This window comes from Macaca fascicularis, chromosome 10 (genome assembly GCF_037993035.2).
Source record: "Macaca fascicularis isolate 582-1 chromosome 10, T2T-MFA8v1.1".
In the NCBI taxonomy this organism is placed as follows: domain Eukaryota; kingdom Metazoa; phylum Chordata; class Mammalia; order Primates; family Cercopithecidae; genus Macaca; species Macaca fascicularis.
In genome coordinates this window covers 72,296,287-72,320,400 of record NC_088384.1, presented here as the reverse complement: position 1 = coordinate 72,320,400, position 24,114 = coordinate 72,296,287, and the positions used below count along the sequence as shown (strand labels likewise).

The window sequence follows — 24,114 nt, the reverse complement described above, 5'->3', positions numbered from 1 at the left end:
CCCAGATATATAAAGTATCTAGTTCTTGTGTTATTGGCAAGATTATGTTTCCTTTGTTTTCTTAACCTCGACTTCATAAAAACAGCTCACTTCATGCTTTTACTCCAAGATTGGAGAGTTCAAACATTTATAAATCCAAAAACAACATGTTGCCCTACAGAAATTCACCACTTGAATCTGAGCAGTGTTGAGGGGTATGCCATCATGATAGGCAGCAATGGCAAAAGCAAAGGTAAAAAGAAGAAAAATAGTTTTTTGAAATGTGCACTTTGAATTATTTGTCAGACTAAATAAATAGCATTACCCTATCTTCCCTATCTTTTTTTATTTTATTTTTTTATTTTTTTATTTTTTTATTTTTTTTTTTTGAGACGGAGTCTCGCTGTGTCGCCCAGGCTGGAGCGCAGTGGCCGGATCTCAGCTCACTGCAAGCTCCGCCTCCCGGGTTTTTACGCCATTCTCCTGCCTCAGCCTCCCGAGTAGCCGGGACTACAGGCGCCCGCCACCTCGCCCGGCTAGTTTTTTGTATTTGAAACCCTATCTTCCCTATCTTATGCAGAACCACATTTTAGAAAATCAGCACCAGCCAAAAGTGTAATGCACCATGCAACCATTTAGGTAGTTACACATTATTTGAAGATATTCCTTAAAATGCCTGCTAAGCCACTTTTATCTCTTCTGCTATAGCAGAGGCACAGAACAGTAGAAAGCAACTAAATAGCTTCATGTTATTCTTTACTTGAAAAATGAATTACAGTCCCAAGATCATTATAGCCATGGTATTCGCTCCTAAAACAAATGTAGAGTTCAGGTCATTTAATTTTATGGTTATAGATAAATGCAGCCACATGAGAACAAATAACTTAAACAGTGATTAGCATTAAGTCTACTTGTGTCAACACAAGATTTGAGGACAGAATGAATCTTCTATTTATTTTCTGGATGTTTCTTAAAACCATGTTTGTTCCTATTAATCCATGAAATATCCATTAGTTCATATACCCGCCATTTTTTATATTTGTAGCTTAGCAACACAAAGACAACAAAAATGTAGTAATAATAATAAACCAGCAAGTAAATTAACTTAGTGTTGTTTGCTTTGTTTTGTTTTGAAATGAGCATCAGTGAATCTAGTACTATATCTGCCAATGCCTTGCTCGTATCAGGAGCTCTTAGAACAAGTTCACACCTAACAGCACTATGAGTTGGAAATGCCTATTTTAGATGTGTTTCTCCCATGTTTTTCCTCCAAAATCACTCAATGAACCTGGCTTTACTTATCTTATTTTGGAGTGACATCCTCAAAGCATGCTGAGGACTGCAGCTACCAAATATAAAGCTGGAAAGGAGTGATGCTGCCTGATGCTAGTGACAAGTGGTTCCTTGTGTGGCAGACAGATCCAAGATGGATTCATGTTCAAGCCAAGCCCTTTCCCCTCCACTCTCTCATGAGGGGTGACAGAGAAGTATGTGTGGCTTGTCCATAGACCTCCTGACCCTTCTGCCACCTTTGAGTTGACACCGCTTTCTGATCTGAGACAGTTTGTCATTTAGGGTCAGTAGTTTTGCCATTCAGTGAAGTCGTGCAATGAATTTCCTCTGTGGTGGGAGGAAAAGCAGGCAAGAGAGAGGGAAAGGGACAGGGATTGAGGTGGGATAGGGAGGAGAGAGAGAGAGAGAGAGAGAGAGAGAGAGAGAGAATCTCTTTTACTAAATGTCATCTTTGCCTTTTTAATTGGTATTTTTAGATCATAATAACTTCCTATGTTAATAGCTAAACCCTGTCCTTACTATCCATTCAGTGTGTATTATATGCTCGTACCTGTGAGGCTCAGTGATGGGAAATGACACAGTACTCTTTGTTCCCCCAAGTTCTTTTTGCCATTTTTCCTGGCCATGGTCTCATCAAAGCATTTGGAAAATGTGTAGCTGTGGTCTTCCAGGAGGGGACAGATATTGTATTAATCAAGTCGGTACCTGGTGTCTCCACTCTTCCATGACTTAACCCTTCCCCTCTCTCTCCATCCAGCCATGTGATTTGTGTTGAATTAACTGTCCTTGCTGCAGGATGAGGCCCTAATGTGTTTGAGATAATCAAGATTTCCTAACCCTTGGGTCATGGTGTTTGGCTCAGGGTTGGTCATGTGTTTTTAGCAAGGGAGTCTCAGGGCTTTTTGCGGCCTTTCCAACTCTAGCCTCTACCTCTTGTTATAAATGAAGATGCATTGAGCACTGTGTGCTCTTGGCACTCATGTTATGACCAGAGGACAACAGCATCAGGCAGATACAGCAGAAGTCAGAGAGGGGAGATGCAAACAAATAGGGTGTTTTGGTAGTTCCCTGTAGCCCATGCTACCGCTGGATGTTTCAGTTATATGTGATAGTAGATTCCTTTCATTAAAGGCTGTTTGATGGGTTTTTCTTATTTGTCACCCAGATAAACCCGAAAGAGTCACAAAAACCTGAATGAATTTCAAAATACTTTGTCATTAATTCTTAATTGGGTGGTGGGAGCTAAACAAGGAAAACACCAATTATGGCAAACCATCGTGAACAGTGAAAGTTTGACACTAACAATAATGCATAAGACCTGAAAGGTAAGACCACTGAAGTTTTGCATCAGATGAGCCAGGTTTCTCCCTTTCTCTGAACTGAAGAAAAATAGTCTACATCATGGCTGTTTGTTTTAACATAAAAAGTGTGAGGAAATGAACATCCAGCCCTAAGCTACAGTAAACAGCTCATTCAAGCAAATTACCTAGAACAAAAGAAACACCTCTGACATAATGTGGGGGTCCAAATGCGAAAATAATAGGACACTCAGCAAAGTCCCAGTACCCCTGTAACAAGAGCCCGGTAGTTCTAATAGCATTTGGAGCCGATGGGAAGGAGTACTTTTAAAATGTGATACAGTTGGTGCTGACGTCTCTTTACCCTTGATTTTTCTTCTCCCTCCTGAATAGGAAAGCAGAGCTAGCTCTGTCATATTGAGCCAGTTGGTAATAGGCTCTGCCAGGCGTGGAAGAGATAAAAGCCGCCACCTGCCTCACCCACGCTCCCCCTACCCCATTTCCCGGTCTCCAGTTGTCTGCACAGCTGCCGACAGCCGGTCATTGTTTTACCCCAGAGCTGCCTGGGAGCTCAGCCGTCCCAGTCTCAGAAGCACAATTGCAGTTTGAATGCAGCTCCTGGGTGGGTTTCCTGTGCACCTTGGCCATGACCCCTTGGAGGGCTATATGCCTGCAAGTTGAGCAGAGTCTGGTCAGACACGGCTTAAGCGCCTGCCATGTGCCAGGGCCTATGAACAGGAGAACACAAACCAGCGTTACAGAGAGGGAAAAGGGTTTGAGCAAAAACAAGAGAAGAAAAAGTATGTATGACAACATTTGGGGGGCATCTATTAGTTTTTTGGGTGTCCGGGCTCCACTCATCTTACTTGCTGAGTAGAACCCCTCTTCTCCTCGAGTATTTCTCCCAGGCCTGGCCAGTGAGAGCATTGCATTCCGTCCTGGCAACTGTGATTGGGTCAGAGATGGCAAACGACTTAGCTCAATGAAGCCCCTGAGCCTCATTGCACAGACCTAGCTTTGAGAAATGAGGGAGATTCTCTTCTTTCTTTCTACTTGAGAGGAGAATTTATAAAGAGGAGTAGTCGGAAGTAAGCCTGAAAGAGCATTTTGTGGCCAATATATTCCTGCTTGCTGGGCATGGTAGACATTGTGATAAGCAACTCAGAACCACCCCCGACTTTGGAATAAAGGACTTGTTCCCCAGCGGCTGAGAGTGAGACTGGTAGACAGTCCTCAACTGTCAGGCCCCTTTGAGGATTGCCTCAACTGAAGACAGCCATCGTGTGCAAGGCCATGCCACCTTTTTGGCGTAATCCACATCCGATGACTGAGCAAAGTAGGGGTATAGAGACTTGACCTTTTTGCTGCAATTCAGGACAACTCTGGAAGGTCAACCCATCTTCAGCATTCCTTCCAGGGCCAACTGAAACTTCCCTTGAGGTTGCATTGCAGCTCCCTCTGCCCAATCCTGCTTCTGTCCTTTCCCTTCTATGGCAGTGGATCCCAAGAGGACTCCCTAATAAAGCTCCTGCAGGGTAACCTGCCTTCCAGGGAGCCCAACCTACAACACCAAGAAAAATTGCTTGTATTTTTTCCTAGCGGTGGAGCTTAGTGACTGAAGTGAAGCATGATCACTCTGAGCAGAAGGATGGCAATAAACTGAAGCATGACTTAAGAAGATGATGCAAATCATCACATTCTTCCTGCCTGTAGCTCAGGATCCAAACATCAATGAAAGTCATGGCCATGCACCTCTCCTTTTAGGCCATATGGCATTCAGTGTGCAGTTGACTATTCAACAAATTGACCACTTGTTTTGGTTTTATGCAGGCACAGTCTGAAAGTCATAGTTCTGCTGTGAACATCAAATACCTTTTAATGATGCTTGACATGAAAACCACCATATAGTCTTATATTTCCCCCTGGTTGTCTGATGTGCAGCATCTTTTAAAGAAAGTTTATGGCAGTTACCTTTATAATGGCATAACTCTTACTAAGTTTAAAATTAAAATGTTATCACAAGTGGCGTTTCCCATCCCATTTCAAATGTAGAGCACGGCGAGAATTCTCAGGAAATTAAAATATTGCCTTTAAAGCCCTGCTTTTATGGTGATGTGAAGGAAATTGCAGCACACTAGCATTTATCCAACTATCAAGATTTTTTATAGCCTAAAATATTTGCCAACTTCTTCCCCATGTGAAATCTATTATATGCAATGATTAAAAACAAACATCATGTGCACTATATGTTGGAGATGCTTTTAATAACTTGGAGTCAGAGTAAATGATCACCAGGGCTCAGAGTTAACACAGGTTGAAAGGATACCCTTAAAATCATGACAGTGGCCTTGTATTAAGCTTGTGGTTTACATGCTTTTCTCCGTACTGACTCGCTAAAATACACAGGCGTTCCTCCAGTGAATTGTGTGTGAGTGTATATGTGCATTGCATATTCACACATTCCATATTGCTTCTGAAACATAATTGTATGTAAATGATTGTAAAAAGCAGAAATCTAAGCTACCTCAGTACTGTTATATAATCCGTAACAGATTTGCCAGCCCAAAAGCCTAATTCTATCGTAAGATCTAAATTCATACATTTTATAGAATATATGATATTGATGTGGTCCATAAACATTTTTTGATGAGATTCCACCTTATACAAACCCAGTTTTTGTTGTACTCTTTTGTAATAATTTTGTATAATGTTAGTCTCTTCAAAAGCAAGACCAGCACCTATTCGTTTTTAAGTCCCACTACATAGCACCGTATGACATGTTGCGGTGCTACTTGAATCTTTTTAGAATGGATCAGGATTTCAGGATGTCCCAAAAATCTTAGAAGCTGTAATAATCTCAACAGTATAAACACTAATACTTGTAACATTATTATATAAATGTTTAATAATGCAAACTTCTTTTACAGTAATTTAGTTTTTGAACTTTTAATATTTTTTTATTTTAGATTTTTTTTGTTTTATTTAACATTTGGCATCTTCAGAGGAACTGCAACCAAACTTTAAATTACAGATTTATTATTCAAGAGTCACAGAATTCTATGACTATACAAGAAACTTACTAATTGAACTTTCAAATCATAGTTTCATAAGTTTTTACATAACCTTTATACATCTAAAGTTATTAATGCTTAAAACTGTACTGTGACTTTTGAGCACTCTAAAAGTCTGGTTGTTAATTTTTTTTCTACATTTTTAATTTCCTATCTATATGTTTCTTTTTTTTTTTTTGATAGTGCCCGCAGCACACAATTTTCCCAGTAATCACAAGCATGCAAAATATAATTTCCTTGCCAGTTCATGTTCCATACACTCTAATTGTGAAAACCACTGTATTTAGTGACAACTTTAATCTTCAGTAGTTGGAAGAAGGCAACATGGGTTAAGATTACGAAAGAGGACATAATTACTGAGTTCTAGGTATCTTCATGTTTTTAAAACAAAGGTTCTGGAACTGATGTTCATGAAACAGGTCAGCCCCTCACTGAACCAGTTCTGTTGTGTTGATACATTTCTTGTTAGAAGTATGGCAGGAAGCAAAGCAAAATGCTTATAGAAAAACATGTGCTTTAGCAGCAAGATGGTTATTTGAGCATATAGTTTTCCTCTTGGGTGTCCTTGAATAGGCCTATGTTGAGTTGAAGGGAGCCAAGATCATAAACCAGACATAAAGAGCTCTAAGCACAGGTTTAAAACACGGAAGCTTCTTGGAACCATGTTCTATTTGGCAGAAACAAACCCTGACTCAGCCTTTTCATTTTTGCACGTTAAGTACACTGAATTCTCTGCCTCATCCAAGGTGTGGATCTTTCTTGAAAAACCTCTGGTTGAAGTCTTTTTCTTTATGTCTGCAAGAATTAAAGGTCACAGGCTCTTGTTTCTAGACAAGGACAGTTCACTTTCTGGGTGTTAATGAAAATCCTTCTCTCTTGAATACTTCCTGAGAATACTTAGAGTATTATAACAGTCATGAAAAGAAATGATGAAAATACAATCACATGTTATGGGTGGAGGGCAGCAGGGTGTGGTGTGTAACTTCTCTGTCTAGATGACCCTTCAAAGTCCCTTCTTTCTTTCTGTAACTGTCCTGGGCTTCAGACTGCTGACTGTCCTCTCCTGTTCTGAGCTGCTACAGTCAATCCTGATATGGTTTGGATGTTTGTCCTCTCCAAATCTCATGTAGAAATGTGATCACAGTGTGAGAAGTGGGGCCCAGTGGGAGGTATTTGGGACACTGGGACAGATCCCTCTAGATGGCTTGGTACCCCCCCCACAGTAATGAGTGAGTTCTTGCTCTATTCCTTCACACAAGAGTTGGTTGTTTAAAAGAGCCTGGCACTTACCGCCCCTCGCTCTCTTGCTTCCTCTCTTGTCATGTGTATTAGTTTGTTTTCATGCTGCTGATAAAGACATACCCAAAACTGGGAACAAAGAAAGGTTTAATTGGACTTACAGTTCCACATGGCTGGGGAGGCCTCAGAATCATGTTGGGAGGCAAAAGGCACTTCTTACATGGTGGTGGCAAGGGAAAACGAGGAAGAAGCAAAAGCAGAAACCCCTCATAAACCTATCAGATCTTGTGAGACTTATTCACTATCACAAGAATAGCATGGGAAAGACCAGCCCCCATGATTCAATTATCTCCTCCTGGGTCCCTCCCACAACACGTGGGAATTTTGGGAGATACAATTCAAGTTGAGATTCTGGTGGGGTCACAGCCAAACCATATCATGTTGCCCCTGGCCCCTCCAAATCTCATGTCCTCACATTTCAAAACCAATCATGCCTTCCTAGCAGTCCTCCAAAGTCTTAGCTCATTTCAGCAGTAACCCAAAAGTCCACAGTCCAAATTCTCATCTGAGACAAGGTAAGTCCTTTCTGCCTATGGGCCTGTAAAATCAGAAGCAATGTAGTTACTTCTTAGATTCAGTGGGGGTACAGGTATTGGATAAATACAGTCATTCCAAATGGAAGAAATCGGCCAAAACAAAGGGGTTAAAGGGCCCCAGGCAAGTCTGAAATCCAGCGGGGCTGTCAAATCTTAAAACTCCAAAATGATCTCCTTTGACTCCATATCTCACATCCAGGTAATGCTGATGCAAGAGGTGGATTCCCAAAGCCTCGGGCAGCTCCGCCCCTGTGGCTTTGCAGGGTACAGCCTTCTTCGTGGCTGCTTTCACGGGCTGGCATTGAGTGTCTGTGGCTTTTCCAGGCACACAGTGCAAGCTGTCAGTGGATCTGCCATTCTGGAGTCTGGAGGACGGTGGCCCTCTTCCCACAGCTCCACTAGGTGGTACTTCAGTAGAGACTCTGTGTGGGGGCTCCAACCCCATATTTCCCTTCTGCACTGCCATAGCAGAGATTCTCCATGAGGGCACCACACCTGCAGCAAACTTATTCCTGGGCATCCAGGCATTTCCATACATCTTCTGAAATCTGGGAGGAGGTGTCCCAAACCTCAATTCTTGACTTCTGTGCACCTGCAGGCTCAACACCATGTGGAAGCTGCCAAAGCTTGGGGCTTACACCCTCTGAAGCCACAGCCCAAGCTTTATGTTGGCCTCTTTCAGCCATGGCTGGAGCAGCTGGGACACAGGGCACCAAGTCCCTAAGTTGCACACAGCATGGGGACCGTGGACCCAGTGCATGAAACCACTTTTTCCTCCTGAACCTCTGGGCCTGTGATGGGAGGGGCTGCTGGGAAGTTCTCTGACATGGCCTGGAGACATTTTCCTAGTGGTTCTGAGAAATAATATTAGGCTTCTTACTACGTATGCATATATCCACAACCGCCTTGAATTTCTCCCCAGAAAATGGCTTTTCCTTTTCTATCACATAGTCAGGCTGCAACTTTTCCCAAACTTTTGTGCTCTGCTTCCCTTATAAAACTGAATGCCTTTTTTAGCACTCAAGTTACCTTTTGAATGCTTTGCTGCTTAGAAATTTCTCCTGCCAGATACCCTAAATTATCTCTCAGAGTTCCACAAATCTTTAGGGTAGGGGCAAAATGCCACCAGACTCTTTGCTAAAACATAACAAGAGTCACCTTTGCTCTAGGTCCCAATAAGTTCCTCATCTCCATCTGAGATTACCTCCGCCTGAATTTTATTATCCATATTGCTCTCAGCATTTTGGGCAAAGTCATTCAATGAGTCTCTAGGAAGTTCCAAACTTTCCCATATTTTCCTGTCTTCTTCTGAGCCCTCCAAACTGTTCCAACCTCTGCCTGCTATCCAGTTCCAAACTTGCTTCCACATCTTTGAGTATCTTTTCAACTCCACTGTACTGGTACCAATTTACTAGATTAGTCAGGGTTCTCTTAGAGGGACAGAATTAATAGGATATATATCATATATATGTGTGTATATATGATATATAGGGATATATCATATATATATATAGAGAGAGAGCTCTAAGCACAGGTTTAGAATATATATATTCTATTCTTGTGATAGTTTGCTAAGAATGATGGTTTCCAGCTGCATCCATGTCCCTACAAAGGACACAAACTCATCCTTTTTTATGGCTGCATAGTATTCCATGGTGTATATGTGCCACATTTTCTTAATCCAGTCTGTCACTGATGGACATTTGGGTTGATTCCAAGTCTTTGCTATTGTGAATAGTGCCGCAATAAACAAACGTGTGCATGTGTCTTTATAGCAGCATGATTTATAATCCTTTGGGTATATACCCAGTAATGGGATGGCTGGGTCATATGGTACATCTAGTTCTAGATCCTTGAGGAATCGCCATACTGTTTTCCGCATGTTCTCACTCATAGGTGGGAACTGAACAATGAGATCACTTGGACTCGGGAAGGGGAACATCACACACCGGGGCCTATCATGGGGAGGGGGGAGGGGGGAGGGATTGCATTGGGAGTTACACCTGATGTAAATGACGAGTTGATGGGTGCTGACAAGTTGATGGGTGCAGCACAGCAACATGGCACAAGTATACATATGTAACAAACCTGCACGTTATGCACATGTACCCTAGAACTTAAAGTATAATAGTAATAAAAAAAAAAGAAAAAAGAATATATATATTCTAAAGGGCTAGACCCATCTCTCCTTTTCACGTTTTTCTGCCTGCTTTATATTCGCTGGAAGCTGATTAGATGGTGCCCACCAGATTAAGGGTGGATCTGCCTTCCCCAGCCCACTGACTCAAATGTTCATCTCTTTTGGCAACACCCACACAGACACACCCAGGATTAATACTTTGTATTCCTCAATTCAATCAAGTTGATGCTCAGTAGTAACCGTCATACCATGTGACATGCCTGTTCCTCCTTTGCTTTCTACCATGAGTAAAAGCTTCCCAAGGCCTCCCTTGAAGCTGAGCAGATGCTGGTGTCATGCTTGTACAGCCTGCAGAATTATTGCCTAAATTTACCTGTTTTCTTTATAAATTACCCAGTCTCAAGTATTCTTTATAGTAACACAGAACAGTCGAATATAGACGCCTTCCTGGGTTTGCTCTCCTTTAAGCCAGGAGGTGTAATGGGACTATTATTCTAGTTTTCCCTTCTGCCTTTGAACAGACACACACACACACACACACACACACACACACACCCCACACACAGAGTTTTCTTGGAAATAAGAAAGAAAGAAAACATTTAATTCTCATTAGGACCTAAAACTTTACAACTACACAAAGTTATGAGCTTCTATTGTGTAAGAACGTTGTATCATTCAGTCATTGAAATAACCCCTTTTATAAGTCAAAAACAAGCCAAAACAAAATTTAAAACCCCGAAATGCAAATAGGATGAGCAGTTGTTTGTAGTCCAGAAGCTGGTGGGTGGCAGGTTTGTCTAACTGCAAAGCTTTTTTCCACTACACCCCTGCTGGCCCATATGAGAAGCGGAGAGATTATGACAAACAACAATAAATAGAGATGTCTATATTTACCAAAGTCTGGAAAAGCTGGTACCACTTATGGCCTCCTTTTCTAGACTCTTGACTTAACAGACAGCTTTCCTTCTTTAATGCCCAAGGGTGGAGTTCTTTAAACCTTTTCATTACTTCATAGTCCAGATCATACTAACTGTGCCTTCTAGAACATAATGATACAGTTAGATGAGGGCATATTACGAATAAAAGAAAAAATGAAGGGGAGAAGAAGAAAAACAAAGTTAGAGACCATTTGACTATTCTTGAATAGGATTGACAAACACTTTCTGTAAAGGGCCAAGAATAAGTATTTTAGTTTTTGTTCACCAAGAGGTAAAATTGAGGATATTGTGTAGGTACTGATATTAGCAAGAGAGAAAACAAATTTTTACAAACATTTTATTGATGAAATTAAACATAATAATAATTGAATATAATACTTAAAATATTAACTAGTAAATAAGAAAGAAAATTTATTCTAGTAATGAAAAGGATGAAATCATTTTTGGGTGGGTAACATTTTGCTTAATTGTTGTTCAAAATTAGTTTTCCTGTCATCAAACTGATCATAAGTGAGTATTTATAAAAAGCATTCTTAGCATCTGGGTTATACTGAAAGAGATGGGAGGCTAGATTTGACCTGCAGGCTATAGTTTGCCTACTTCTGCTGCAAAATCTCATGTGGATATTTGCATCTCATGGAATCTAGGAGAAGCCACTACTGTGTTCTCTTGATTTCCCAAGTCCTCACCTGAAAGGTCATCTTAAGGAAGGACTTATCAACATTTTTTCCTGGGATACTTCTATCTATACTTTAAGGATTATGGATAAATGGCTTGAGACACTAGGAGAGAGGAGTTAGAATCTGTCTCAGTGAAATTTCCATAAGATCTATGTGAAAAAAATTACGTGAGTTTTGAAAATTACTCTATGTTGTGATCATATTTGTTTCCTGAAGCCTCTGTCTCAAATAAAACCAAAGTCAAAAGAAGATTCACCATATTGCCAAGTAAAGGAAGCTAATTTGAAAAAGCTACATATTGTCTGATAACAACTGCAGTCATAATCCACTTAATAATAGAGAGAGGTCCTGAGAAATGCGTTGTTAGGCAATTTTATCATCATGTGAGCATCACAGAGTGATTTCTGCAAACCTAGATGATATAGCCTACTACACACCTAGGCTATATTGGTATAGTCTATTGTTCCTAGGTGACAAACTTGTACATGTTACTGTACTTAGTAGTATATGCAAATACAACACAATGCTAAGGATTTATGTATCTAAACATGTGTAAACTTAGAAAATATCCAGTAAAAATACAGTATTATAATCTTATAAGACCACCATTGTCATATATGTAGTCTGATGTTGACGGAAGTGGTGTAATATGGCGCATGACTCTATATGACACTCTGGAAAAGGAAAAACTATAGGAGACTGTCTATATACACATATATATGTATACACATATAGTCTTCTATATATACACATATGTATATATGTATTTACATATACATAGGAGACTATATACATATATGTATATGTGTGTGTGTGTGTATGTATATATATATGTACTTTTTTCATGGAATGCTTCACAAGTTTCCATGTCATCCCTATGCAGGGGCCATGCTAATATTCTCTGTATCATTCCAATTTTAGTATATGTGTTGCCAAAGCAAGCACTACAGACAATAAAAATATCAGAAGTTGCCAGGCATTGGGCAGGGAAAGAGATGGCTGGGTGGAACACATGGCATTTTTAGGGTGGTGAAATATTATGTATGATACTGTAATGGTGAATACGTCTCATTATGCTTTTGGCAAAACTCATAGAGCTATGTAACATGAAGAGTGAACCCTAATGTAAACTATTGACTTTAGTTAATAATAGTGTATCAATACTGGTTCAGTAACAAATGTACCACACCAGTGCAAGATGTTAATAATAGAGGAAAGTGAGAAAGAGGGGAGAGGAGTGTATGGGAACTCTCTGTACTTTCTGCTCAATTTTTCTGTAAGCCAAAAATCACTCAAAAAAATCTTATCAATTAAGAAAATAAATACATATATTTATGTGCCCATACATCTGCTACTGTGCATGCAAACAAGCAAAGGTAGCAGGAATAACTGTTGCATTATGTGATCCTTTCCAATATTTTTTGTGTCTATTTTATTTATTAGTAAAGAATTACTTCAAATATGGTGAGTGAGTGCAATTATGAAGCTATTATTATTTGTTGCTGTATACGACATTGGTTGTATCCCTATGTTACACAAACATGACAGACATTTTAGCTAATTAACCTATAATTGCAGGTTCCTACCAATGTAGGCAACTGCACATTAAATACCAATTCACAGTCTGAAGTATTGAGGATCTAATGTCAGAGAAGCTCCACTTCCTGGCTTTCTTTTCATTGTTCCTAGTAATATTTTTTGATGTTTTTATTGGTGGTAGACTTTGATTTTGTATCATTAAAGTTGGATAGAACATATTTTATGGAATTTTACTTGAAAGAGACTATTTGAAGCAGAATAGTCTATACAATTTATGAACATGACTTAGAAATCTCATATTCATGTGACAGTCTCATTCACATTTAATCTTTAAATCAGACATTCACGACAGAATTTTAGAGCATTCTTGCACACACTGGTGATATATTCTAAAGAAGACAAGATGACCTGGTTCTCCACAATGACAAGTAAGCAGCAATTAACTCTTCTCATTACATAGCTTTATGAGTTTTGCCAAATGCATAATGACATGTATCTACCATTACAGTATCATACAGAATAGTCCACTACTACAGAAATGCCATGTGCTGCAGTTAGCCATCTCTTCCTCTGCCCAACGCCTGGCAACTTCCGATATTTACATGGTCTCTAGTGCTTTCTTTGGCAACACATATACTAAAATTGGAATGATGCAGAGAATATTAGCATGGCCCCTGTGCAGGAATGACACAGAAATTTGTGAAGCATTCCATAAAAAAAATATATATATATATATTATATATATATATATATTCTCTATAATTTTTTCTTTTGCAGTGTGTCATATAGAGTCATGCGCCATAATTTCTATACCTGTGATGCAGTTACTTTTACAAGACCTTGGAGGATGTGTACTGGCCACATGCCCAGGTCAGGCTTAAGTTCCCTCAGGTACACTCTAGTGTCATGATGCCATCGTTTGCTAAAAAGTGGCACAGAGTATTAAGAAGGCAGCTCTAGAAGGAAAAGCCTTGGGCTAAAGTCCCAAGAGACACTTAGAACCTCTATAACTGGAAATATAAGCTCATTCAAATATTTTTGAGTTTTAAATGGGCATTTATGTCTTCAGAAAACTCGGAGAGGATTATTTGGGCCACCATTCATAGATGTCCCCTATGGAGAAAGGTTAGGAGCTACATATATTCCAGACCTCACTCCTGGCTCTTAGATATGTCTTCCCAGAGAGGGTATGCTTTCCTAATCACGTAGAAGCATCACAGGGTAGGCTAGCATCACCCCGTTGATGATCCATTGTATTAATCTGTTCTCACACTGCTAATAAAGACATACTCAAGACTGGGCAATTTATAATGGACTCACAGTTCCACATCACTGAGGAGGCCTCACACTCATGGCAGAAGGCAAAGGAGAAGCAAAGGCATGTCTTACATGGCGGCAGGCAAGAGGGCGTGTGCAGGAGAACTCTCCTTTAGAAAACCATCAGATCTCATGAAACTTACTCACTATCATGAAAACAGCATGGGAAAGACCTGTCCCCATGATTCAGTTACTTCCCATGGGTTCCCTCCTATGACATGTGGGAATTATGGGCACTGCAATTCAAGATGAGATTTGGGTGGGAATACAGCCAAACCATATCACCCAAGGAACACATCAAAGATCACTTCTCACACATTTTCACTGGAGCACACAGGCTGAACTCCATGAACTGTGGTGTCTTCATTGGTCAAATGGGGATAAATGTACTACCACCTTGGAAGCCTCCTGTGAGGATTAACTGATTTAACGTGTGAGTGTTCAATAAGTGTAAGCAGGTCCTATCCCACTCATAGCCTAGAATTTTCACAATGATTAAAGAAGCATGTAAACTGGACCTCATAGGTCCTCAATAGTGGATACCTTTATTACTGATAAAATTTAATTAGATTTATTTCTCCTACCCTACATCATTCTGGTCCAAAGAGCAGTAACTCTGTAGAACTAAGTTTAGTATCAAAAGAGATTTATTGAAGGTATGCCATATTCTAGGCATTAAAAAATACTACTATTCACTACTTAATCCTTAAAGTTTCTCTTTGAGGTCACTATTTTATAGTCTCCATCCAGATGAGAAAATTAAGCAGCTTTAAAATCATGAATTTTAACAGGAAGGACAAGAAGGAAGAAGAAGAGGAGGAGAAGAAGGAAAAAAGTGGAGGAAGAAGAGGAAGGGGAAGAGGAAGGAAATTAATATGTATTCTTAGAATAACCTGTTAATCTAAATTAGTTTGGTTTATTTGAGTATATACCTAATTTTTAAGTGATTTGTAGGGTTTCAAATGGTGTCAGCAAGTTATTAGATGTTTAATATAAACATCATAATCAAAAACATTTGTTAAAACATATGGGAATTTTTAAGTGATACTCTATATTGCATTTTATATTCATATTATATTTTTAAAATAAATTTTTAATGTTCAAAAACATATTTTTCTCTAAACAAATAAATAATACAAAGTTAACTTCTTTATAATTCTATACCTATCCTGTGATTACTATAGATTACCACTGACACAAAATTTTTTTTCCATACTACTATTTAATACAAGAATTGGAACAGACTATTGAACTAGTTTTAACAGGTTTAGTGTTGTAGATATTTTGCTGAAAAATGATTTCCATCGATCAAGAGATTGCTTTTCCCTCAAGGGAAATGAGCCTCTGTCTAAGGTACCAACCTCCTCATAAATAGAATTTGTAGGGAGTTCTTATTTCCCCCCACGAGGATGGCATGCAGGTTTAAATTACGATTCTTTACCAAAAGATTTCTCATCATTAGCTAAACACAAAACACGCAGAACATGATATTCTGAGTTTTCAAGTGTGGTGACTTTCCCATGTTGGTTTTGTTTGTTTGTTTGTTTGTTTACAAACTTGGGAATTTTAAGAAAAATATAACTACATGAAGAGTATTTTTTCACAGTGGGGGTATTATTTTCACAATAAAAAATCCCTATTATTCCATCTTAGAAAATTTGAGAATTATATTTTATAATGTTTATTGTATATCAGTTTAAAAATTCTCATTAATGGGAGAGAGAGATTGGATTGTGTTTGTGTGTTCAATGAATCAGTACAAAGTTCCTATATTATCAGCCTAAGTCTTGGGTGGTGTCCACCTCCTTGCTTCAGAAGAGGCAGCTCTGATGGTCTCCTCGAGTTCCTTGACCAGACCTGGAAGCCTGGGCAGTGTCACTTTCCTAAATAGGTCTATTCTCAGGAATTAATTTGCTGCTTAGTGTTACAAATAGGAAAAGGGGGAAAAAAAAAAAAAGGGAGTAGGGGAGGGCACAGATGAAAATTCTCTACCTCTCTACCTACTCCTTTCCCAGTCCTCAGAGGCTCCTGATAACACTAGCCAATAGATCTACACTATCATTTCTGAGAGTTTTAACAACCCAAATGGGCTGAATTATCTATTCCAAAGATCTGTACAGCAGGGTTTCTCAGTTTCTGCACTATGGACACTTTGGGCTGAATAATTCTTTAGTATGGAGTAGGGAGAGGCTGGGGTGCTGTCCTGTGCATTGTGGGATGTTTAGCGGCATCCCTGGCCTCTACCCACCAGATGCCATTGGCACCTCCCAACCAAAACTGTACGCAGATCTTGCCAAATGTCCTCCTGGGGTAGGGGGAAAAATCCATCCCCCTCAACCCATTGAGAGCCACTCCTTATTTGGTAATGCATTGGTGAGAGGCAGAAAAAGGGAAAACCTGGATCATGAAGATAAATTCTGTGTTGCAACTGTCTAGTGGGATACGTTTGCATGCTGTGTTTGTATGTTCCTCTGTTATAAGGAATTAGGCCTCACAAGAAGAGTGTGCAACTAAAATATTATTACCTAGCTGACAAAGAATTCATAACTGAAGTTACACTGTGGTAGACTAGTATTTCCCGGACAGTCCTCCAAGGGGGAACATTAATTAGTTCTCTGAAAACAAAAGCTTCCCTGGTCTCTTTCCTCTGAATGTACACGAACATATTAAAACTCCTTGAGTATCCAGTGGTAAATAAAAGGCATTTACCATGGTTTAAGGTTAAACAAAGTTCTTTAAGGAAATAAGATTCTTTTCTAATACCCATTCAAACGCTTTTGTTTTCAACAATTTGGAAAGTTGATGAATACCATATAAACCATTCCCTCAAAATGTAAGGATTTCTAGCTATTCTCTTATCATAGATTTCCACACTAATTTCAAATATTTACACTAGCATCTTGTTACTAGAGCCAGATTTAATTGGGACTCAGAATTTTACTTGAGAATAATGTTCTGTGTTTGTAAATGATATAATAATATATTTATTTTTTATTTTTACTGTCTGTTCCTATTCAATAGCTATGAGTAGACTTATGGGCTTAGTTAACTCACATGACTCTTAATCAATGGATCATTTGCCTGCATCCAAATGTGCTTCTGAGTATTTACTTATTTATGTATTTATTTTATTATTATTATTGTTTCTAAATATACCCAGGGAACTCTGCCAATTGCTGAAGGAGCTTTGGAGATATCAATAAAAGAAAATGACCTAGCACAATTGCATGGGCCTGACCAGTAAGAACATGCCAGTACACATTCAGAGCCAAGCTCATCAGCTTGCTAGGGCACTCAGTCTGGGCACTCAGTGTGGGCACTCAGTGTGGCCTACACAGACACTGATGTCTTAGTGGAAATCAGGCTCAGAGTCAAGTGCAGCCCAAAGAGCCAGGGAGAATGTTCTCCTGCAAGTTCATCTTTACATGATAATAACAAGACTTAATTAAAAATCACTGGTATTTTCTCTATTTGTTTCCTAGGCAGAAAGCTCAAATACCAGACTGTCTGGTTCAAAATTGAACACCTGGCAACCCTAATGATTTGGTTTACACAGTGATTTATATTGTGCAGCAGATTCAGAAATGTGGCATCAGTGGGGGTAGGAGTGGGGGAACGCAGAAAGATTCAGGAGAAAAAGACCTTTTCTTTCATCTTTACGTGTTTAATTGGGTTAAAAATGTTTCTCAGGAAGAGGAAATGTTTTCACCTATTATTCCATTTTATTATAGGCCTGTCCATCTCTTTGTCTTATTATGTTTCTGCTTTTGGCCTTCAGTGCTAATTTCCATAGCTTTAACAGACTCTGATGTCTACCAGATTTGATTTTGGTGTTCCTGACATAGGGCTCTGTCCTAAGTCTGTGAAACAGCTATTATGTTTCAATCACTGTGGCGATATGAGTGTGTGGTCTGGAGCCAAATGGCTGTTTGAATGACAGCTCTTCTATTTCTCAGCTGTGTAGATGAGACACTTAATCTATATTTGCCTTAATTTACTCAGTCATAAAATGTGGTGGTGGTGGTTGGGAAATAATATCTATTTTTGAAAAAAGTTTAAGCCGGGCACAATGGCTTATGCCTGTAATCCCAGCACGTTTGGAGGCCAAACTGGGAGGATTACTGGAGCCCAATAGTTCAATACCAGCCTGGGCAACAGTGAGACTCTGTCTCTAATTTTAAAAAAAAAAAAAAAAAAAAATTTGTTGTGAGAGTGAATGGGCTCACCCCTAATATATGTAGGTTTCAGGATAAGAGTATAAATGGAGCCTGAATACTCTATCTAAATATTTTAAAATTATGAATTACCACAACAAGTTGCTGAATAAACTATGTGTTGTCTGCCTGCCTTGACAAACACACCTTCAACGTTTAAGGGTCTGGGTTTAAATGTAGAATTCTGAGCTCCTCAGAGTCCCATGTTGGAATGTGGTGGCCTGGGGAAGATGGACCTTAGCTCTAGGCTTGGCCCTCCTCTCTTCCCAAGCTCTTCTTCACACTGCAAGGGCCTCCCAGATTGTGCATGAAGATCCTGGCCCATATATTCAGCTACATCCACATCCCTAGCAAAAGGGAGACTGAGGCCATTCCTCAGACCTAGGGGACTGTCCCTGGAGGCAAGAGCAGTGGACGATGCCTTGAAAGGCCCTGGAAGTAGCTTCAAGGCCATTTTGATAGAGAATTCTGGGGGCCCGAAAACCTAGAGCCAAGGAGTGGACCTGGGCTCTGGATAGGCAAGTCCCCTTGATCCAAAGTATCACTGTAGGAGGAAGGGCAGTCAGAGGAGGGCCAGAGCTGAGTCTTCTAATGCACAAGACCCAGAGTGGAGTGAGGAGGAATGCTGGGATTAGACACCCAAATCTACTGAATTAGCAAAGTCCAAGCAAAGTACCACAAGCAAGGTCTGGCATATTATAAGCAATTGATAAGTGTTGCTTTTATTATTAAGCACTTACTGGATGTCAGCATTTAGCACTGAGGGTGTAATAATGAATAGAAAGTGATCACTGCTTTGGGATCTGTCTCTCTAATGATAGCCATCTGTACCAACAGTTTGGGCTACCTGCTGTGACAGGGATATGGAAGTTTGTTAAGTGGAGAATAAATGAAAACCCCTACCTCCCTGGAAGGTAAAGGGAAGGTCTTATGGAGGAAGCCATGGCTGAGCTGTGATGTGAAGGGTGAATATGAGTTTAGCCATCAGATGACTGGTAAAGGTGGACAGTCCCGTCAAAGACAACAACTTACAGGATACATGGAGGTCAGAAAGAACATGGCATTTGGAATAACTAGAAAAAAAAATGTTTGTTTTGTGCAGAGGCAGGGTGCTTAGGAGGATGACAAGTTATGAGAATGGAGAAATGGGCAAGGAAGAACTCATGAATGGTGAGTCATTTCCTTAGGGAGCTTCAGATGTCACAGTGACCTTCCACATAATTCAGCATATCTGCTACAGAGGAAGCCGAGAAACCAAGATTAGGACTTCAGCCGGACAATGCTAGCCTGCTGGCTCACAGGGCATGGGGAGCAAGTTCACATAAGGCAGTAGGGAAGAGGAGGAAAATTGCACTCATCCAGGAGGATGTGAGTGCCAGAATTCCGGAAGGCTTTCTTCCAGAAGGCCCTCAACCTAACTGCCACGTCTCCTCTCCCACTTTTTTATTTAGCTACCTCTTATAGACTCTTCCTTCAGAACTTAGATGAAGCATTACCCATCCTCCAGGAATCCCTTCCTAAATTCTCATTCTAATTCAGAAGACATTCTTTTGTATTTCTGCAGTGTCTCAAGAAGTAGATGGCACGAGACTTATTAATTCGTTGGTCAGTTTTCCTAGAAGAGTGGTTTTTTAAACTTTATCATGAATTCTCCAGTGATTTGGAGGACTTGTTGAAATATAGATTTCTGAGGCCCATCCATAGACTTTCTGACTCAGAAGGACTTAGAATTTTGATATCTAACAAGTTCCCAGATGAGGCTGATACTGCTAGTTTAGGGACCACACTTTGAGAACCACTGACGAAAGAAGTTTCACAAGTCAGAGTTTTACAGTGGAGGTACTAAGCTTTTCTCAAGTTAGTTTATCAGAAGCACAAACCATCACCCTCCACCAATCGTTATAATGAAGACCACTTCATTTCAGTTTATGTACAAAAGCTTATCTCCACGGTTATGCCAAGTGTATGAAGACAAAGAAACAACATCAGGAAAAGAGGTTTATTTGGTTTTGAATCCTCAGCCCCTTACACAGTGCCTGATACATATAGGAGGCAGTAAATAAATGCTCATTGAGTGATTACATCAAGAGGTAAATGGGAGGCTGAGGCAGGTGGATTATGAGGTCAGGAGATCGAGACCATCCTGGCCAACTGGCCAACATGGTGAAATCCTATCTCTACTAAAAATACAAAAATGAGCTGGATGTGGTGGCACCTGCCTGTAATCCCAGCCACTCAGGAGGCTGAGGCACAAGAGTTGCTTGAACCCAGGAGGCGGAGGTTGCAGTGAGCCGAGATTGCGCCATTGCACTCCAGCCTGGCGACAGAGCAAGACTCTGTCTCAACAACAACAACAACAAAAAATACCCTGGTCGTGTATCTTGGACATTTCAGTGTACTCCAGCAGACTTCTGACTGACCACATCTGCATCTCCATGACTGACGGTTTTCTAGAACTGTGGAAGGGCCCTTTGCACAAGGCAGGCTGAATGTGCTGGGGAATTAATGTTCTCTAAAGCAGTCCTCAGCCTGGGCAATAAGATTAGACTCTGTCTCTACAAAAAAAAAAAGTAAAAATTAGCTGGGCATAGTGGTGTACGCCTGTAGTCCCAGGTATTCGGAATATCACTTGAGCTCAGGAGTTTGAGTTTGAGGCTTTGGTGAGCTACTTTTGGGAGCTGGAGAATAACTACTCCTGCTTAATTGCCCTTTGGTAAAATTTTGAGGCATGTTCTACACAATGTCCCAGAAATGCGCAGCAGCATTGAGCTCTAGTTGCCCCAGCAGTCACCTGCCCACCTGCATACTATTTTATTGGCATCTTTCTCTCACTACTTGTGCTCAACTCCTTGCTCAGGGCCTGTTTCTAAAGGCATCCAAACTAAAAAGGAAGACAAGGAGCTAAGGATAAAATATAGATAGATAGATAGATAGATAGATAGATAGATAGATAGATAGATAGATAGATAGTCAGTCTAGGGAGTATGGTAGAGATTCTAGATAATGCAAATTCAGATGCCCCTGTCAAAGTGACAAAAAGTAGATTACGGGCAAAAGTAGCGGCAGCAAAACTGGATCTGGCTGTGAGTCCCCCATCCTGAGTCCTGCAGTTCATGATCTTCATCCCAGATCCCAATGTCACAGGATCTCTAGGGTGTTGCTTTTCCAGCCGGAAACCTCTGAGGCTGGTAGTGCCTTTGCCCGAATTTTGCTTGGGCCTGCTGGGGCTTGTTCTGCCCACTCGGCCCATCAGGCTGCACTTCGCTCGCGCTACCAGCCCAGATCCCACACCTGCCAAGGGTGAGCCAGGCACGGAGCAGTGAAGGGTATGTGAGGGAGCTCAGGGTCTGGCCACTGTGCACAGCCAGGCGGTGGTGGGGCGGGCAGCTCCAGGTGCCTGCACAGGCGCCAGCTCTATGAGAGGCTCCAGCTGGACCAGGCACACTGCAAATGGCTTCCGCTGTGGGCGCTGGGGAACGTGGTGGCACCCAGAAGCTTGGAGACGTCAGGAACCTCAGAGACCCAAAGAGGGTGTCACAGCCCTAGCTCAAGGAGGCCCTAGGTCTGAGCTCCCCAAAGGGCTGCAGCTCTTCTCTCTTTCTCGTCGCTGGCAATGTGGCAAGCGGGGGTGGGGGGGCGGCGTGTTTCAGCCCTGTTTATGTTACAGTTCTTTCAGTCCTACCATCGGGTGGGTCTGGGTTCTTGTCTGGCACCCAGGTAGAATGAGGTTGTGGACAACTGGAAGGTGAGCAAAATGGAGAGGCGCTTCCCCTGAGTGACAGAACAGCTCTCAGGAAACCCGTAGTGGATAGCTTCTTTCTGCAGGCAGGTCGTCCTGATAAGTGGCCAGCTTTCAGCAGAGAGGAGACCCATATTGGTTAGCTCCTTTCAACAGGCAGGTCATCCCGACTAGTGGAGGAGACCTGAAATGGGTAGCTCATTCCCACAGCTGTTAGTACCATCGTTGTTAGTCTGGCTGAGTTCGGGGTGTTTCTTATGGGCTCAGAAGGGAGGAAGTGCATGCTGATTGGCCCATGGGTAGCCATAGGCGAGCCTGGAGGGAGCACCATAAATTCTCTCTGGGTCACGGACTCCACCCAGAACTGGCAGCCTGGCTCCCAGGCTTCAGGCTGCCCCTGACTTGAAGGTGGGGTTTCACCAGGGACCCACCCCTTTCTCCCCGGGAACCTATCATCTGCCTCCCGCCATCAACATGCCATCCACGGCTCCCAGGCCGTTCGTGCCCAAGCCCACACCAAGCTGCCCGCCCCCACTGGCCTCCCTCCCACGCTTGTTGGTACCCAACATCCAGAGGGGCTGAGGCGGCAGGGGGCTGGCATGTCAGTGCTGCCTCAAGTGTGCACACACGCAGCCAGGTGGCAGCAGTGCCTGGGCTTAGCTACAACTTTGCTCTGAAATCAGAGTGGGCACTGGGAGTCAGGAGAGGCCGGGGGCGGGAGTAGGCACCAAACCTGCAGCGGCAGGTGGGCTTCCCAGGCCCCCAAGAGTGCAGGGATTCCTGGGTCCTGAGCTGTGGCTGGGCGGCTGCAGCTGCACCCGGGAACTCAGGGCTCCCGCCCCGCCAACTTGGTAGGGAGTGGGCCTCTGGCCTGTCCCTGGCCCCCGTCGGCTCCACACGCAGCCCTGACGCGCCTACCCCTCTGCAGCCGGCGTCGTCTTTGCAGCGGCCGCTCCAGATGGACCACCCTGCCATCACCAGGAGGCTGCAGCTGGAGGTAATTCTGCAGGCAAATTGCCCAACACAGTAGGATTGGGGGATTCAAGGAGCTGAGAGCGAAGAGATCACTTTGAGACTCAAATCCACACTTCACCCTGAACTATCACTCAGAGCTGCCCATATTTACTCAGTAATTGGTCAATTTTTGACCTTCACTGTAACCTGAAATGCACATGTAAAAACTACCTTCAGCAGCTGCTGTGGAAAGCAGTTTCACAGATCCTCAAAAAGTTAAACAAAGAATTGCTACATGACCTACCGATTTCACTTTTTGGCACATACCTAAAAGAATTTAAAACAAGAACCCAAATAGATACTTGTACACCAATGTTCATAGCAGCATTATTCACAATAGCCAAAAGGTGGAAGCACCCCAAATGTCCATCAACAGATGAATGGATAAGCGAAATGTAGTATATCCATAAGACAGAACATCATTCAGTCTTTAAAGGGAATGAAATTCTGTTATATACAATACAATGCACGGATGAACCTTGAAAACGTTATGCTAAGTGTAATAACCCAGACACAAAAGGACAAATGTTGTATGATTCCACTTATACAAGGTAACAAGAACAGGCAAATTCATAGAGACAAAAAGTAGATTACAGGTTTCTAGGACCTGGGAAAGGGGAGGATGGGGCGTTATTGTTTAATAGGTACAGAATTTCAGTATGGGGAATGAAAAAGTTCCTGGAAATGGATAGTGATGATGGTTGCACAAAACCATGGATGTAATCAACACAACTGAATGCTTAAAAATGGCTACGGTGATAAATTACATTATGTATATTTTACCACAATTAAAAATGCATGTCTTCATACTAAAGCAGGTATCTTAAAATGTTTACCTCTGCTGCCAAAGATGGGGAATGAAAAATCAGTCTGTTACTATCCTTTCCCTTGGTGAGCTTTCAGCTGCCACACTTTCTCATTCTCTTCCCTCAAGCTGGGCCAGATCACATGGGCAGGTAGAGGAAGGAAGACTTAATAAAAGGTGTAATTTTGTCCTGCTGCTTCTTGTCCCAGTATATGCTTTGTCCATTTTATCTGCTTATGACCCAGTTATTTA

The 24,114-nt window shown here is 41.4% G+C and overlaps 1 protein-coding gene and 2 non-coding genes across 7 annotated transcripts in view; 2 read left to right on the top strand and 1 right to left on the bottom strand.

Moving 5' to 3' along the window:
* MACROD2 (mono-ADP ribosylhydrolase 2) overlaps positions 1-24,114 on the top strand; it is a 2,109,916-nt gene that overhangs the window by 1,047,175 nt on the left and 1,038,627 nt on the right. The window lies entirely within an intron of this gene.
* LOC123567420 (U6 spliceosomal RNA) lies at positions 12,073-12,179 on the bottom strand. Its single transcript, XR_006690328.1, has one exon. It is a non-coding gene; the product is annotated as a U6 spliceosomal RNA (small nuclear RNA).
* LOC123567427 (U6 spliceosomal RNA) lies at positions 13,386-13,492 on the top strand. The gene has a single exon (XR_006690336.2). It is a non-coding gene; the product is annotated as a U6 spliceosomal RNA (small nuclear RNA).